Source organism: Corvus hawaiiensis, chromosome 3 (genome assembly GCF_020740725.1).
Source record: "Corvus hawaiiensis isolate bCorHaw1 chromosome 3, bCorHaw1.pri.cur, whole genome shotgun sequence".
Taxonomy (NCBI): Eukaryota; Metazoa; Chordata; class Aves; order Passeriformes; family Corvidae; genus Corvus; species Corvus hawaiiensis.
The window spans coordinates 10,264,588-10,279,332 of NC_063215.1; the positions used below are offsets into that span (position 1 = coordinate 10,264,588).

General features: G+C 45.2%; 1 protein-coding gene across 1 annotated transcript in view; it reads left to right on the plus strand.

Annotated features, from left to right (window-relative positions):
• Window positions 1-9,157: 9,157 nt before the first annotated feature.
• LOC125323482 overlaps window positions 9,158-14,745 on the plus strand; it is a 31,463-nt gene continuing 25,875 nt past the window's right edge. Inside the window, exon 1 of the mRNA XM_048298496.1 lies at window positions 9,158-9,257. The gene's annotated coding sequence lies outside the window, so the exon portion shown is untranslated. The remainder of the gene's footprint in view (window positions 9,258-14,745) is intronic.

Genomic DNA, 14,745 nt, shown 5'->3' on the forward strand with positions numbered 1-14,745 from the left:
TTCCCATTGTTTATATGCTTGTGGGATCACAGAGCTATTAAAAACAAGACTGAACAATAGAGATATTATTCTGCTACTGAAACTGGATTACACTCCTAACCACAAGCATCTCCTATCTGCCAACATGAAAGCGATACCGCTTTGGGAAAACTGAAAAAGACTGTGCATTGGGTACTCAGATTCCTCACAAGGGTAACCCACATCCTCTGCAGAAGCATTTCTGAGCTCAAAGGTCTGCCAGGAAAGACTGGCAGGGAAATAGACCCAAATATATTTTCAATTTTAACATTTCAACAAGGGGCATCTTCCTGGCAGTCACTGCAGAACAGGCATGATGTGCTCCATGCCTGTCTAAGGCAGCTCAGAAAATGAGGCAGTTGATATATGGATCAGCTCTCCAGGGGAACAATGCCATATTTTGAGAGACACAACAGACCTGGAACTTCTTCATCCCATTCCTGGTTCCTGTTATGACTACATCTGACTGCCTCACATCACCAACATGCTTGTCTACTGACACTATTAGGAAAGGAAATGTCTTACGTTTTAGACACAGAATTATGTGAGCAGTTAGTTAATAGGATTTTGTTACTGAGAGCTAGAGGACCTGGCACCTATTAATGCAGGGGATGTACCTGCCTAGGGATCAAACCAAGAATGACCAGCACACCACGCAAGCAGCTGTTTAAACCATCTGGTTAGAAACACTGAGACATACACCTTAAACCCTCTTCTGCTTCAGGTTTTAGGCAGTTTTTAAGGTTTGTTTTTCTCTCAACAGCATGAAGAACTCCCAGATCAACAACATCATTAATACTCAGAGATGGCATGACACCAGCACTCCTCCAAGTACCTGTCCCCAAGGCTTTAGGTGTCCATCCTACCATCAACAACTCCTGCACCAACACGTCACCCCACTGGCCATGTTAGCACACCCCACTGGCCACACTAGCTGACCCTGCTGGCCACACTAGCCCATGGCTTGTGGAACTTGCCCCAGTGCTACTCACAGGCACAGGACATTTAGAAGTTAAAACAGAGGCTCACAAGGAGAGCAAGGGTTGGTGCCTTTTGTAGACCATGGGCTGGTGGACTTTGGGGAATGCTGATCTGAGAATACAAGAAGATAAAGGATGTGAAAGCAAAGCCATTTGTTCCTGAGCTGAAATGGCTTGGCTAGCATTACCCAGCAGAGTTGGGAAGTGAACATGGCCCCCAAAGGTCATGTAAACCATGGTTTGTTTTCTAGTTGAGAAATAAAATGGAAAATATCAGGAACACAAATAAAAAATCCCTTTTGCAGACCGAGAATGTGGCTAATATTGGTGTTCCTCCTCTGCTTCATTTAATCATCTTAGAATTTGTTTATAACAGCAAATGATTCATTTTCAGATAGAAACACGATGAAGTGTCAGCAGAGACCTTTGACATAATGATAGCCAGCATTTCCTTCCAGGATCTGAGTTTTTCCCACAGGACATGCCATCCACACCAAGCCCTTTTTCCATGGGAGCTGCCTTCCCCCAGTACTGCCTGATGCTAATTAGAGGAGAGCTGTAGAGAAGTCAAGTGATGCTGAAGATCTTTCCCAATTTTCCTGGCTTCAGGAGGTCTAAGAGCGGGCCTTGGACCAGAGGCAGGACTACAAATGAAACAGGAGGGCTGAAAGCAGGAGGCAAAAGTAGCTGTGAGTTTTTGACCAAGAGGGTTTCAATGAGAGCAAGATATGAAGGGAAGCAAGCTCCTCCTGGAGGGAGGCCTTGGGATCCAGCCATTGCTGGACAAACCTGCCAGATGGACCTGGGCATGGAGCCACCTGCTCCTGCCCCAGCTGCCCTGTCCTGCCTGTCCCAAGGCCAGCACAACTCTGCCCAGCAGCAGCACAACTCAGATAAAAAACCTGAGCCTTGGTATGACTGCCTACCTCTTCCAGCCTGGATTTCCTCCTGAGACAGTTTGCTTCCCACATTCCCAAGGTAGATTTAAAAATAGGACTGCCTCTGATCCATGCTGGGTAAACATCTTATTCTCCTGGCTTGCATGTTTGAATAGCACATGTTGCATGGTATCTAAAGACCACAGTCAGCTGCAGGCAGCACAGTCTTTGGAGGCTGAGAAAAGACACATCTCATCTCTGGAGATGTCTCATACAGTAAATTTAAGCTCAATACCCTAAATTTAGAAAAATGTTACATGAAAGGAACCTGAAGTGTAGGGAACCACTAAGGGACTTGAATTTGGCTTAAACACACACTCCTACAAACACTCAGAGAATTGCAAGGTACTCCCTTCTGAAAAACAGCTACCAAATATGCAGCCTTCCCTTCTGAAATGCTGCATTACTTGGGAAGAAATGTGGAAGAACAAGTAACCCTGCGCATGGGAGTCTCCAGTAGCACGGCTGCAACAATGTGTTGCTGTATGGTGTGGCTGGCAGGCTGGTGGGATGGCTCTGAGTGCTAAATTATGCCATGTTTTAAGAGATATAGCCCCAGAAATAAAATGTTATCAGTCTAAGTTACAATATAGTTGCCATGGCAATTATAAAATGGGAAGCCATCGGTGTAATTTATTTCACTGTCACATGCCTTATGGTGAAATCTTGGCACCCTGGGTTGTGGAAGGAGATGATAAATGTGGGGTTTATCCCAAGTGGCTGAGGGCTTTTTGTGCAGGCTGAGCAGAAGAGCAACAGCCCCAACAAATCCTGACTGTCTGGATCCTTGGGGCACAACTCAAGGACACAGTCTTGGCATCTAGACAAAATGACAGTTTGAAAAACCTTAGGACTTAGTTGCTAATAGAGATTTCTGCTAAAAAGCCAGATCCAGAATCTTCTTTGTGGTTTTGGCCTGGCTGCTCACAGGACAGAGCCCTTGTTAGAGCAAACCTACATGCCCTCAAACCACAGGCAGCAGCCAGCCATGGAGGAGACTCAGCCCTTTGCCGTGACACCTCCTTTGAAGGAACCAGGGTCACATTATATTTAATTGACATTAGTAAACTGTCTAGGAAGCAGAAAAAAAACATGAGCAGCCAGTTCCACTGGTGCCCCTCATATGTTGATGAGGAAAAGAAAGCTAAACTCTCTTTTGAGAGAGCTTTTCTCTACTATGTGTCTAGGAACAAGTGAATAGGTTACAAAGGCTGAATGTTACCTCTCCATAAGACAATGCAGAAAAAGGATGTCAAGGGAATGTGCAAAATAAGAGACTCCAAAACCAGCATGAGACCTGTTGGAAAAGCCTTTTGATCAGAACTAGAGTTTTAATATCTTTTATTTATCAAAACTGAGTTTAAGAGGTAACGTACTTGTGACACTGAAGCACTTTCTCAGGAGGAACATGAGAAGGATATTGCTGTCAGAGCAAGTCACAGAAACCAAAGCTAGATAACATTAAATTAGCAACAAGATGTAGGTTTTTTCACATGGAGGATGACTAAACATGGGAAGAAACCATGGAGGATGTGGTGGATGTGGTACATTTTTCAGACCTCCACATCTCCAGATCAAAGTGGAAGATCCTCTTCAGATGTGAAGCTTATCTGAGCACATCTAGGGACAGCCATGCCTTTGGTACCCAGATTGTGTGACAGTGTGATACTGCTGAACACTGCAGTGTAAGCCACACTTTTACCAGTGCATGTGTATTCAGACATTTTTGACACTAAAGCCTCCCTGAGGGTAGTGATTGCTTCCCTCCAGTGTGTCAGCTGCATCCCTCTGAATGCTGTGTTTGATAGCAATAAACTGTGTGGCATCACTCATTTACTCCATGTTCCCTGTGTCGTGTGCCAGCTCAGAATAAAGCAAGGAGAGACATCCCCTTTTCTGTAGACATCATGTTCCTGTAAAATTGCACACGTGCTGCTGGTTGCTGATGAAGGGACCATGGAAGTTTTTAAAGCATGAGCTTGAAGTGTTTGTCAAAAGAAACAGCAAATTACCAGCTGGTTTCCCAGACAGCTGGATGTGGGACACAGGCTGAAAAGCACTGAGAATAAATATGCATGGAAAGAAAATAATAAAGCCCTGTCTTTTGCTGCTAAACAAATCCATTTATTACTTGTATAAAATATTTATAATAGTATGTTGTAGGTGGCACTCAGCTTTTTTTTTTTTTTTTGCAGAGGGGAAGGCAATAAATTTTCCTGCCAGACTCTCAAATCACCACTGCTGAGGAGATGTGCAGAAAACCTACCAATCCTGCTGTGTATTCATGCAGCTCTGCACAGGATTCCACCGAGGGGAAGAGTGGGTGCTAAGGGTGCGAGTGACCTGGGGCACTTAACAGCTTCTTTCTGAATTGTTTGACAGGGATGCAAACCTCTTCACCTCCAGGAAAGCCAGTCATGCATACTTTTATGTCTCCTTCTGCTTTGCTCTCAAGGCCTTTGATTTTATCTTTAAACCAGCAGTGTTTATGGTTCTCAAGATGATCGTGTTCTGCTAAACAAGTTCCTTTGTCCCACAGTGTGGCTGACAAATCTGCTAGTGAAACAATTTTACTATTCAGCAACTTCAGTTCTGCCTCCAACTTTTTCTCTGTTGCCTTTGAACTGCCACTACTGCATTGATGCCTGCTATGGCTCTGCCTGCCATGCATGTCATTGCTATAGCCCATTAAAAGCAGTTGCAGCCGTGCTTACCACTGGCTTCCTCTTCCTTTGAAGCCGTTTTCTTTGACTGGTCTTAATTAATGCATAAGCTGGGAAAGTGCCTTCTTTCCTCCTTTCAAGATGTTTTTGTTTCTTTGTTTTAGTTTCATGTCTTTGACTGAATAGATGTTTCCAGTATGTTCTTTATGAAAATGAAAGGGAAATTGAAGCTTACACAACTTTTTTATTGGTGAAAGAAACCCAGGCCATGGTTTTTCTTTGACTGTGTTACCACTGCGTGCTTTTTTGACTTCATTTCTTCTCTCTATTCAGGAAAGCCAAGTAACATGATTAAAGTCCTCTTCCAACTCAAAGACTTTGACAGCAAACAAAGATGGATCACTTACCAACTGAATGAATCATGTACAGGAAACCGAGGCAAGTGTTAAACATATTTACTAGGGGAATCAGTTAAGAATGGTATGCCGAAGATCTGCAATTAATTAACAGCAGTTCTCTGTACTGAAACAAGAGATTGAAAAGCTATTAGATAATTAGTAAAATTCTATAAAGCTGCATTCCTCAAAGCAGCCACAGATGCTGAAAGGAAATGCCGGACTGCCAGGCCAGATACCAACTTGTCAAGGAATTAATCATCTTATTTAATGGCAAATACCTGGCCACGTGGGCAGCCGTGCAAAAGAGCTGAACAGTCTGAACAGACGGAGCACTCCTCTCTCATTACTGGTTATTGTCACGCTGCTGCCAGGCGTGCAGCTACCACCTTCCTCAGTTTCCTCATCGACAGGCTAAGCAGGCTCAGTACTTCATCAGCTTTAGGCATGTCCGTGGAAAGTCACTGCTGCATCAGGGCTTCAGACAGGAGGCAAAATGGGAGATGCTTGTGAACTACACAAATATGTGCTGAATACCTGTTCTGCACATCAGCAGATGAATGTCAGGATTTGGTGAAAATGTCCCTTCAAGCCTGTAAGCAAGAAGGTTGTGAGATCATCTCAGCCTGCAAATGAGCTTCATTACAGCAGAGCAGGAGGGTCCCAGCCCACAGCAGGGCCCTGCAGCAGGAGCCTTTCTGGGGGACATGTTCTTGCTCAGGGTTTCATTACCCACGAATGCCAGAAACAGAGACCTGTGCTTTGATCTCAGCCATGTCCAAACATCCTCCTGCCCACATCTGCACAGTGCTCCCCCGAAACCTTTCCCAGCTGTGGGCTCAGAAACACAGAGGCTGCTCCATGTCACTTGAACTGGTGCAAAGCCCCACTGTTTTCCATGCAGTTACCCCAAATCCCCAAGTCTCAGAGAGGGGAAAGTAAACCCTTGTGATCCTATGAAAAGAGTCTGTTCTGAACAACCTGGTCAGCACCAATGGCTCCTCCAAGGGAAGGCACAGCTCATGCTCTGCCCCTCACTCAGGGATTTCTGAGCAGCTGCTTAAGAACAAAATTCTCCTGCTTTCTTTCAGATACAGCTTTCTGAACTCCTGGTTAAGGGAGTCTGATTAAAGAGGTCTCCTCACTACCCCTCCAAAAGTGGTTTTGCTGGGGCAGTTTAAAAGCTTCCTCTCTGTATCTCTGATGTGTTTGAAAATTCTTAAGTCTACTGTTAATACATCAGGTCAGAACCTTATAATTTTGTTTCATTTTTAGAAAATTTCATTTTTTAACAATTCAAGAGAAAATTGAAGTGAAAACTCTGCTTTAATTTCAGCTAGAAAACTCTGGTTTGCCTTTACCATGAAAACTCCCCAAACCAAGATTTTTGCCTTTTTTTTTTCTTTTCAGTGCCATATGATTTCATCAAGATCAAACAGCTTTCATGAAACATTTAAAAATTAATTACTGAATTTTTCTCCAGAAAACTTCCCAAAGCCTACCTTCATAATTTCAGCATCCTGAATGACAAACTCTGCACAGAAGCAGACAGGTTTGAGCAGGACCCATCAGGCATTAGTGTCTGCACTATTTTGTCAGTGAAAATCCACCACATTTTGATCTACAACAAATAGGTGGTTCCAGCTCCTAATTATTGGACTTTCTGTCCAGGTGTGAATGGAGAACCACTCCCCATCTGACATTTGCAATTAGTTCATGTCACAAATAAATGGAAAAATACCTCCTCACTTTTGCAATAAAATTTCAGTCTTTCCATATAACATGACATGATAATAATTTGTGCTATTTTCATGGAGCAATACTATAAGAGATATGCTGCCAAATGAGCCTGTAATAGTACTAAAAAAAAAGGTCTAATATGATGATGCTTATCTTTGAAAATAAATGCCATGAGAGGCCAGCCACAGTAATTGCCTCTCTTAAAAAAAAAAGAAATAGAAAGGAATGGTGCAAAGCAGTAATCTCATACTCAATTAAGCAATGCTGACTCCTGGAATGTCTTTCAGCTTATGTTTCCCCAGGAAAAGAAAAATAAACTAATTTAGATGAGATGAAAGTAGTGAATTTATGTATGAGCTGAAGTATAGATTGTATGCATTTTAACAGCTCAGACCTGAAGAGATGTACCTTCATTTTACAAACAGGGAAATCAAGAAGGGTAAAAAATAAAAATCAAGATAAGGAAAAAAAAAAAGAGAGAAATATCTAAACTAACCACATAACTGCCATTTTTAACTATGGAGGAAGTCCCCCTGTCTCTGACACTTGAACATGATTACTCAGTTATCAGCTCAGGGCTCCAGATGGGTGCAGGATAGACATATTCTCACAAGACGTCAGTATCAGGCCTAGGAACAAAACCACTCAAATTCCTGAGGTTTTAGACCACAAGATTATTCAGCGCTGAATTTTAGAAGATAGGCAACATGAGATACAGACAGAAAACGATAACTTGTGGGATCCATGTTTAAGCAGAAGCCTCCTATCCCTACAACAGTATTTGAAGTAGCACCATACCCCCACAGCTCTCTCCTATGTATAAAGCATTTCTCCCTCCCTCCCAAAACCTTTCTCTCCCCATAAGACCATTCAGCACATCATTTTATCCACAATCCTCTTGTATTTCATCTGAAAATTTCTAGAGTGCTATAAACACCTCATTGTGCTTTTAAAACCTAGACTTGTTTAGGAATAATTGTAATTAGGCCCAGGATATGAGAATAATAAATCTTTCATCCCTGAAGAGTTGGTAATCCAATGGAAGGATGGATAATGAACCTTTCCCAAAAGAAACCCACCTTTTCAATGGGTTCAAGTTTGAGCTCCAGCACTTGGATCCACACTCAAGAGAGAGCAATCCCTGCTGGGTGTGAAATAAAGCCATGACAGATAAAAGCCATTCTCTTAACAGCCTTTTCTCTGTGCTGGCTTTACTACAAATATGACTTTTTATACTGTTTTAGTTAAATAAGCTTTATCTACCATCTTTTTATTGTTTGGTTTTTTTTGTAGCAATGACTCCTGGTAAGTCCCACTGTGTGTGCCAGGTGCGAGACACAACAATGCTGAGAGAACAAGGAGCACACTCCTTTCCTTCACTGCTATTCAATGTTTATTTTATTGCTCAGAGGTTGTCCCTCTAGTTTGACCAAGGCAAAACTCGGCATTCCACTTTAAAGAAACTCGGTGACTTCGAAAACAGACTTTCTGAGAGCATCATCTGCACTTATTCATCAGGTGGCTGGAGAAATTTTCCATCCTGCACGGCAAAGAGGTCTGTGGTTCGAGGCGCTCTGCTCTGCGTTCTGCTGGCGGCGGTAAAACGCTGTTTCTCCGAGGATCAGCCCGAGATGAGAGCGCATCTCGCGCTGCGTTACATGGCAGCGCTTGTCATCATCACAGCGATGGTGCTCGATAACGACATGTTTGTAACGCTGCCTGACAACAGAAGTACATCGCTAAAAACTATTCTGTCTAACTGTGGAATTTTGCAGAAGAGCATCACTTGTGAGCATCCCTGCACACCCCAATCCTCGGCCAAACATCTGCTCTCAAACCAACGCTGCTGCCCGCAGCTCCGCTGCTTCGAATCGCATCGCCTTCACCTTTCATCGTGTACCACTCTCATCCTGCCATAGGAGGACCCATTCCGTGTATTAACCCCTTCCTTCCCTCCCACCAGCGATCGGCCGCGCCCGGGGTCCCACTCCCGCCCCCCCCGCACGGCGCACCCGCCCTTCGCCACGAGGCTCCCGTAAGCACCGACGTGTCCGCGCCCCCCGGGCCCCCCCGCATCCCCCGCCCCGGCCGGCCGGTCCCCCGCCCGCGCCGCGCTGGTGCCGCTCCGGGCGGCGGCGGCGAGCGCGGCTCCGGCACCAACTTCGGGAGCGGAGCGAGCGGAGCATCCCCGCCGGGGGCAGCGGCGGGGCCGGCGCGGCCATGCTGGGGCCGGCGGCGCGGCTGGCGCTGGGCGCGGGGGAGCTGCCGGGGCGGCTGCTGGCGCTGCTCTGGCCGGCGCTGGTGCTGGCGGCCGCCGCGGCCGCGCTGCTCGTCCTGCGGGGGCTGCGGGACCGAGGGGCCGCGCCGGGACCCCCCCGCCGCCGCGCCGCCGGGGAGGCGCAGGAGGAGGAGGAGGAGGAGGAAGAGGCGGAGGAGGAGGAGGGTGGCCCCGCGGGGGCCGGCGGCCGGGCGGCCGGGGCGCTGCCGGCGCGGCAGCCGGAGGAACAAAGGCGCACGGCGCAGGTAAGGTTAGTGCGGGGTTCGCGCCTGGCCCGCTCCCCGGGACGGGACGAGCATCCTTCCCTCTCTCCTCCCCGGCACCTTTTCGTCCTGCCCGTCGCGCGGAGAACAGCCCTGCAGACAGCCCGGTCTGCACCCTCCGAGTCCGGCCCCACCGGGCTGCTGCCATCCCAGCTCACCCTGTCTCATCCCATCTCACCCCGTCCCGCCTAGAGACGCACCGTCCCGAACCTCTCGGTGTGATTTAGGGGTGAATGGGCTCAGCATTCCCCGCCGAACCCGGTGGTGCCATCAAGATGACAGTGCAAGGCAGCAGGTTGCCCGAGCACCTGGCTGGGGGTTGCTGGCACTGGCTTTGTCTGACAGCATTAACTCCATATGAGATTGATCCTCTTTGCAGGGAATTAAGAAAACTGCAGTTAATGTCCATCATATTAAGAAGGAATATACAAGAATAGTATCCATACTACGGTGTTAACACAATATGCTAATGATGTATATTTACTCCAAATCAAAGCTCTGCTGTTATTGCATTAATACGTGGCTGTGAGCTTATGACCATGGCCACCCTGTTGAATATATGCTGTGAGTTTAATTTCATGCACAGTATTGAAGTTTCTGCATGACATTGTCATGACTCTGTTGCTTTGACATGCTGTAAGCTGTCTGTAGCAGAAAACCTCAGCATAAATTACAGAAAACAGTTACACTGAGGCACTGCAATATGGAAAGTAAAGCTCTCAGAATAACTTACCAAACATAAGTATGTACTTAAAATTAATACATCGAGCTTTTTTTAACATGTTGATCTGTTACTATTATCTCCTAGGTCTCATTTCTGAGAAAGACAAACAAAATTAATTTGAAGGATTTTTTTAAAGTGTGCTATAAAATAAGTGGTTTTGTTCCTCAGGAAGAAAAATGTGTCAGGCTTTCCATTGTAACACTAGTTTTCAAGGGTTTATTATTTTGTCATGAAGTTTTAGCTTTTAGTTGTATTATAGTTATCTTTTAATAAACTGTCCCATTTTAGGGCATTTTTTCTTTCATTGGTCAGAGCAGAACCTTGACCTGACAGCACAAGTACCCCAAATTAGTAAAGAACAATTAAATCCAAAAGCAATCTGAACAGAGCTGCCTGTGTCAAGGGGTGAAGAGAGATTTCAGTAACAATTTTATTATAGCTTTATAATTGTCTATACTAGATAACTTGAGTTGGCTGCAGAATGAATGAAAATTTTCCAGAGCCACCAGTACTGGTGCGGGACAGAAAGGGGAGGCACCCACCTTATTGTTTAATCTGTTACTATTATCTCCTAGGTCTCATTTCTGAGAAAAACAAACAAAATGAATTTGCAAGGATTTTTTTAATGTGTGCTATAAAATAAGTGATTTTATCCTTTAGGAACAGAAATGTGTCAGAGGCAATCCAGGTGCTGTGATGGTGGCAGGGTTATTAGTTCAAGCTGAAGGCATTGATTTGAATAGATATCTTCTAGTCAGAGATGTACATCTCACAGGCCTGAGTAACAGAAACCAAACAAGAGGAGGGATAAACAGAAGGGATAAATTTTTTTACAGTCATGTGCAGTTTCTGTCATTAATCTCTTTTCCAGTGCTGAGCTATTCCTACTCTTTAGGTACTGGGCTCTAGCAGTTGCATTTACACAGTAGCATCATCCTCTATATGAGACCCACTGATTATTGTGCAGAGTATGGAAAACATGGTCCTGAGGAGGTGGAAGGATGAGAAGACGATGATCAAGAAAAATAACTTTAAAGATCCTAAAGATAGACAACCCAGAGAAAGCATCTTACATACCAAAACGAAAAACGGAGGCTTGTCCTCCCATGACGGTACCATGCCCTTTCCCTTCTCCATTTGTCTCTTTTTTTTCTTTTCCCCACCCTCTCTTCTCCACTGCTCCTTGTCGTTTCCCATCATGCTCTCTCTGTCTTTGGAACATCACATCCTTGAGGTAAAAACTTTATCTCCTTAAGTAAGTGTAAAACGCTGCACGCTGCTTTGGCACTTAGCTGATGTGAGGACGCCAGAACAGTGAAACATCTTTGATATGCTGAAATTTGCATATGAAAATCCCCACCAAAGCAGCAGAGGTGTTATTAATCCATTCATAGACATGACCAATGCCGTAAGATGGGGTGTGCAGGCATTACAGGACGGGAGCCCCTCTCTGCTGCCTGCTGTGGTATGAAACCAAGACAGAAATTGCCCCCAGTGCTCAGGTGTGTTGATACATCCTAGCAGCCAAACATCTGCATATCCTGGAGTGGTGGATAAGTCAAGATCTTAATTAAAAGAACCTAGGTGGTTAATTATTTTTTCAGTTTGGGAATGGGTGTTTGCCAGTGGTTCCCAGTTGCTGCCTCATGGGTGGGCTGTAAGGTTGCCTTCCCATGAAATCTGCTCTTACTTGCAGTTGTCTGATGTAGGACTGATCTTCTTCCCTTTGTGCGTTCCTAATCCCCATTGCAATAGGCAGCCAGAAACTGTCCAGGAGCTACTGTGCACTCTTAGACCCAGACTGAGTGGCTTCCACAGCCCATGTGAGATAAGTCTGTTGAACAAACCTTCACAGAATCATAGAATGGTTTGGGTTGGAAGGGGACCTTGAAGATCATCCAGTTCCAACTCCCTTGCCATGGGCAGGGACACCTTCCACTAGAGCAGGTTGCTCAGAGCTCCATCCAGTCTGTCCTTGAATACGTCCAGGGATGGGCCACCCACCGTTTCCCTGGGAAACCTGTTTCAGTGAGTTGCCACCCTCACGGTAAGCAATTTCTTCCTGATATCTAATCTAAACCTCCTCTCTTTCAATTTGAACTCATTCCTCCTTGTCCTCTTACTACATGCTCTTGAAAATAGTCTTGCCCTCTCTTTCCTGGAAGTTCCCTTCAGATACTGGAAGGCCTCAGTTGGATCACTGTCATGGTTTAGGAATTGGAGTCCCCAGATTAGTGCCCCCACCAAGACTCTCCAAAACCACATGCTGCCCTCTCCTGCTCCCCAGCTTTTCCCCTCCCACCTGCAGCAGGATGGAGTTGAGAATTGGAGGCACAAAAGGTAAAGATCACTAAATGAGATAAGATCAATTTACTGGAAACAGCAAGGAGATAAGAGATAAGAGAACGAACAGGAACAGCAACAATACTAATAACAGAAGGTGCAATAAAAGAAATGGTTCACACAGAAACCCGTTGACAATAGACAATACCAGACTAGAAGGAACCCCTTCTCCCCAGAAGAGAATCCCCTTCCCCTGGCACCCCTGGCAATGACTGTAAGGTGGGATAGAATGACCTCCAGGTCCTGGCCATGCTCCCTTTCAATTTCTGAAAAAATTAACCCTGCCCTGTCCAGAACCAGGACAGTCACCCTGAAGTCTTCTCTTTTCCAGGCTGAACAATCCCAATTCTCTCAGCCTTTCTTCATAGCAGAGGTGCTCCATCCCTCTGATCATCTTGGTGACCCTCCTCTGGACTTGCTCAAACATGTCCATGTCCTTGCTGTGCTGGGACCCCAGGGCTGGATGCAGCACTGCAGGTAGGGTCTCACCAGGGCAGGGCAGAGGGGCAGAATCCCCCCTCACCTGGTGCTTTGGATGCAGCCTAGGACACAAGGATTTCTGGGCTGTGCGAGCACATGGCCAGGTCATGTCCAGCCTCTCACCCACTGCTCTGTTCAAATGGGTACATGGCCTCCACACAATCGCACAAGCACATTTTGAATGTGATCTCATTATGCAACACACGAAACAAGTTACATTCTGGCTGTTGTCACACAGCCACACACACCAAAAAAACCCTCTAGAAATTATGCTGAGTGTGTTTAGTCTTTTTCAGGATTGCCTTTTCCCTAATTTCTTTTGGGAAATTGCTAATGAAACTTGCTGGAAGCCAACTGGTCTGAATAGGACAGCTGCTGAGTTTGGGGATTTGTGTTTATTCAAAGTTTTTGGGTTGTTCTGCAAATTGGTCAGTTGCAAAGAAGAGCATTTTTTACAAATGCAGTGACATCATCTTCCTTAGGCAGCTTCTAAAAATATGTACTATCTGATACATTCCAAAAGAAAGCTTTCTGCCTTTCAGAAGTGTCTTTATAAACTGGTGATACTTTTTGCCTCTTGCAGGATTGCTTAACAGTACCAGAACTACAGATCCATCCCTTCGGCTCCAGAGCTTTGCAAATAGACTTTTTCTTTTACCCTTTCAGGTTACACAGTATTCTTCATGCCAATGCAACAGAGTTGCACAATTATTTTAATACAGCTGTCTTGGATGAGAAATGATTTTGAAAGTATCTTGAAAGGTGTTGGAGTTTGGTAATTGACTCCTTAAAATTGAGCCTTTATCCCTTGTTGAGATGGTGCTCTAATTAATCAGAATAGAAGATCCCAGGAAACTGATGTCTTCATCCCTCCTCACAACAGTAGTTTTAATCTACTCACGCTGCAGAAACTCTTTCCCCAGATATGTTTTTATCCCCAGATGATGAGAGCAGCTGAACTGAGGCAGGTTCCTGTCAGCTCCTCATGTTTATGGCTGCTGTGTGGCTTCTCATGTGTCCAGGGAAGGCTGGCCAGCAGGAGGATATATAATGTAGGCAGCATCATCTTAAGGCTGTTTCCCTACATTTTCTCTTGCAATTGCTTTTGGATATGAGTGGCTACATATGCAGTCCTGGCTCCCACTTCTTGTCATCCACCTGTGTTTGTGGTCAAGGGGTCCCTACAAGCAACTTCATCCCTGGGAATGTGTGCAGAGGAACGGGCTTTCTGTGCTAATGGCCCAAGTCCTTTTCCACAAGGTTCTCGGAGCATCCATTTGACGGGAGAACCACCCCTTTCTTTGCTATGGTAGGTGCCTTAAGGGAAGGGAAAATTTCACATATTCGTAGTGTGTAGTTCTCATATAATTCTGTCTATTCATTGCATGTGTTTCCCACATCATTTTCCTTTCCAACAGACTCTTCTTTCCTACTGGGAACACATTTGTCTGAAGTGATTTTGCCAGGGAAAACTTTGCATTACTACATACCAATAATAGCTATTAATAATAAGATTATTAGTACTTACGGTATTGATCACAAACCAAGATTCTGCTCTCTTTTCCACCCCCTTTGCAGATATGTCTGTGTAGTGTTGTGAGCAGCCATGTCCCAAAGAAGTTCTTTTATGTTCTTCTGCCATGCATGGAGAGCCACTCAGTTTCCTATGCTAACAAACCCAATATGTATTTTTTTGGCTTTTCATTGTCACCTCAGCAGAAATTGCCATTGTGTTGTCCTTTCTCTAGCCGTTAGGACTGAATGAGTAATTTTCTTTGAAGCTGGTACTTTCCTGTTTCTCTGGTGGCCTCTGCCTCTGCCTAAACCCCTTCCTTTCTCCTCTGACAAATGCAGGCTTGTCTTTTCCCATTCACCTGGTTCCCATTGGTTTAGGGAATAAGTCTCCCAGAGCGAAGTCCATCA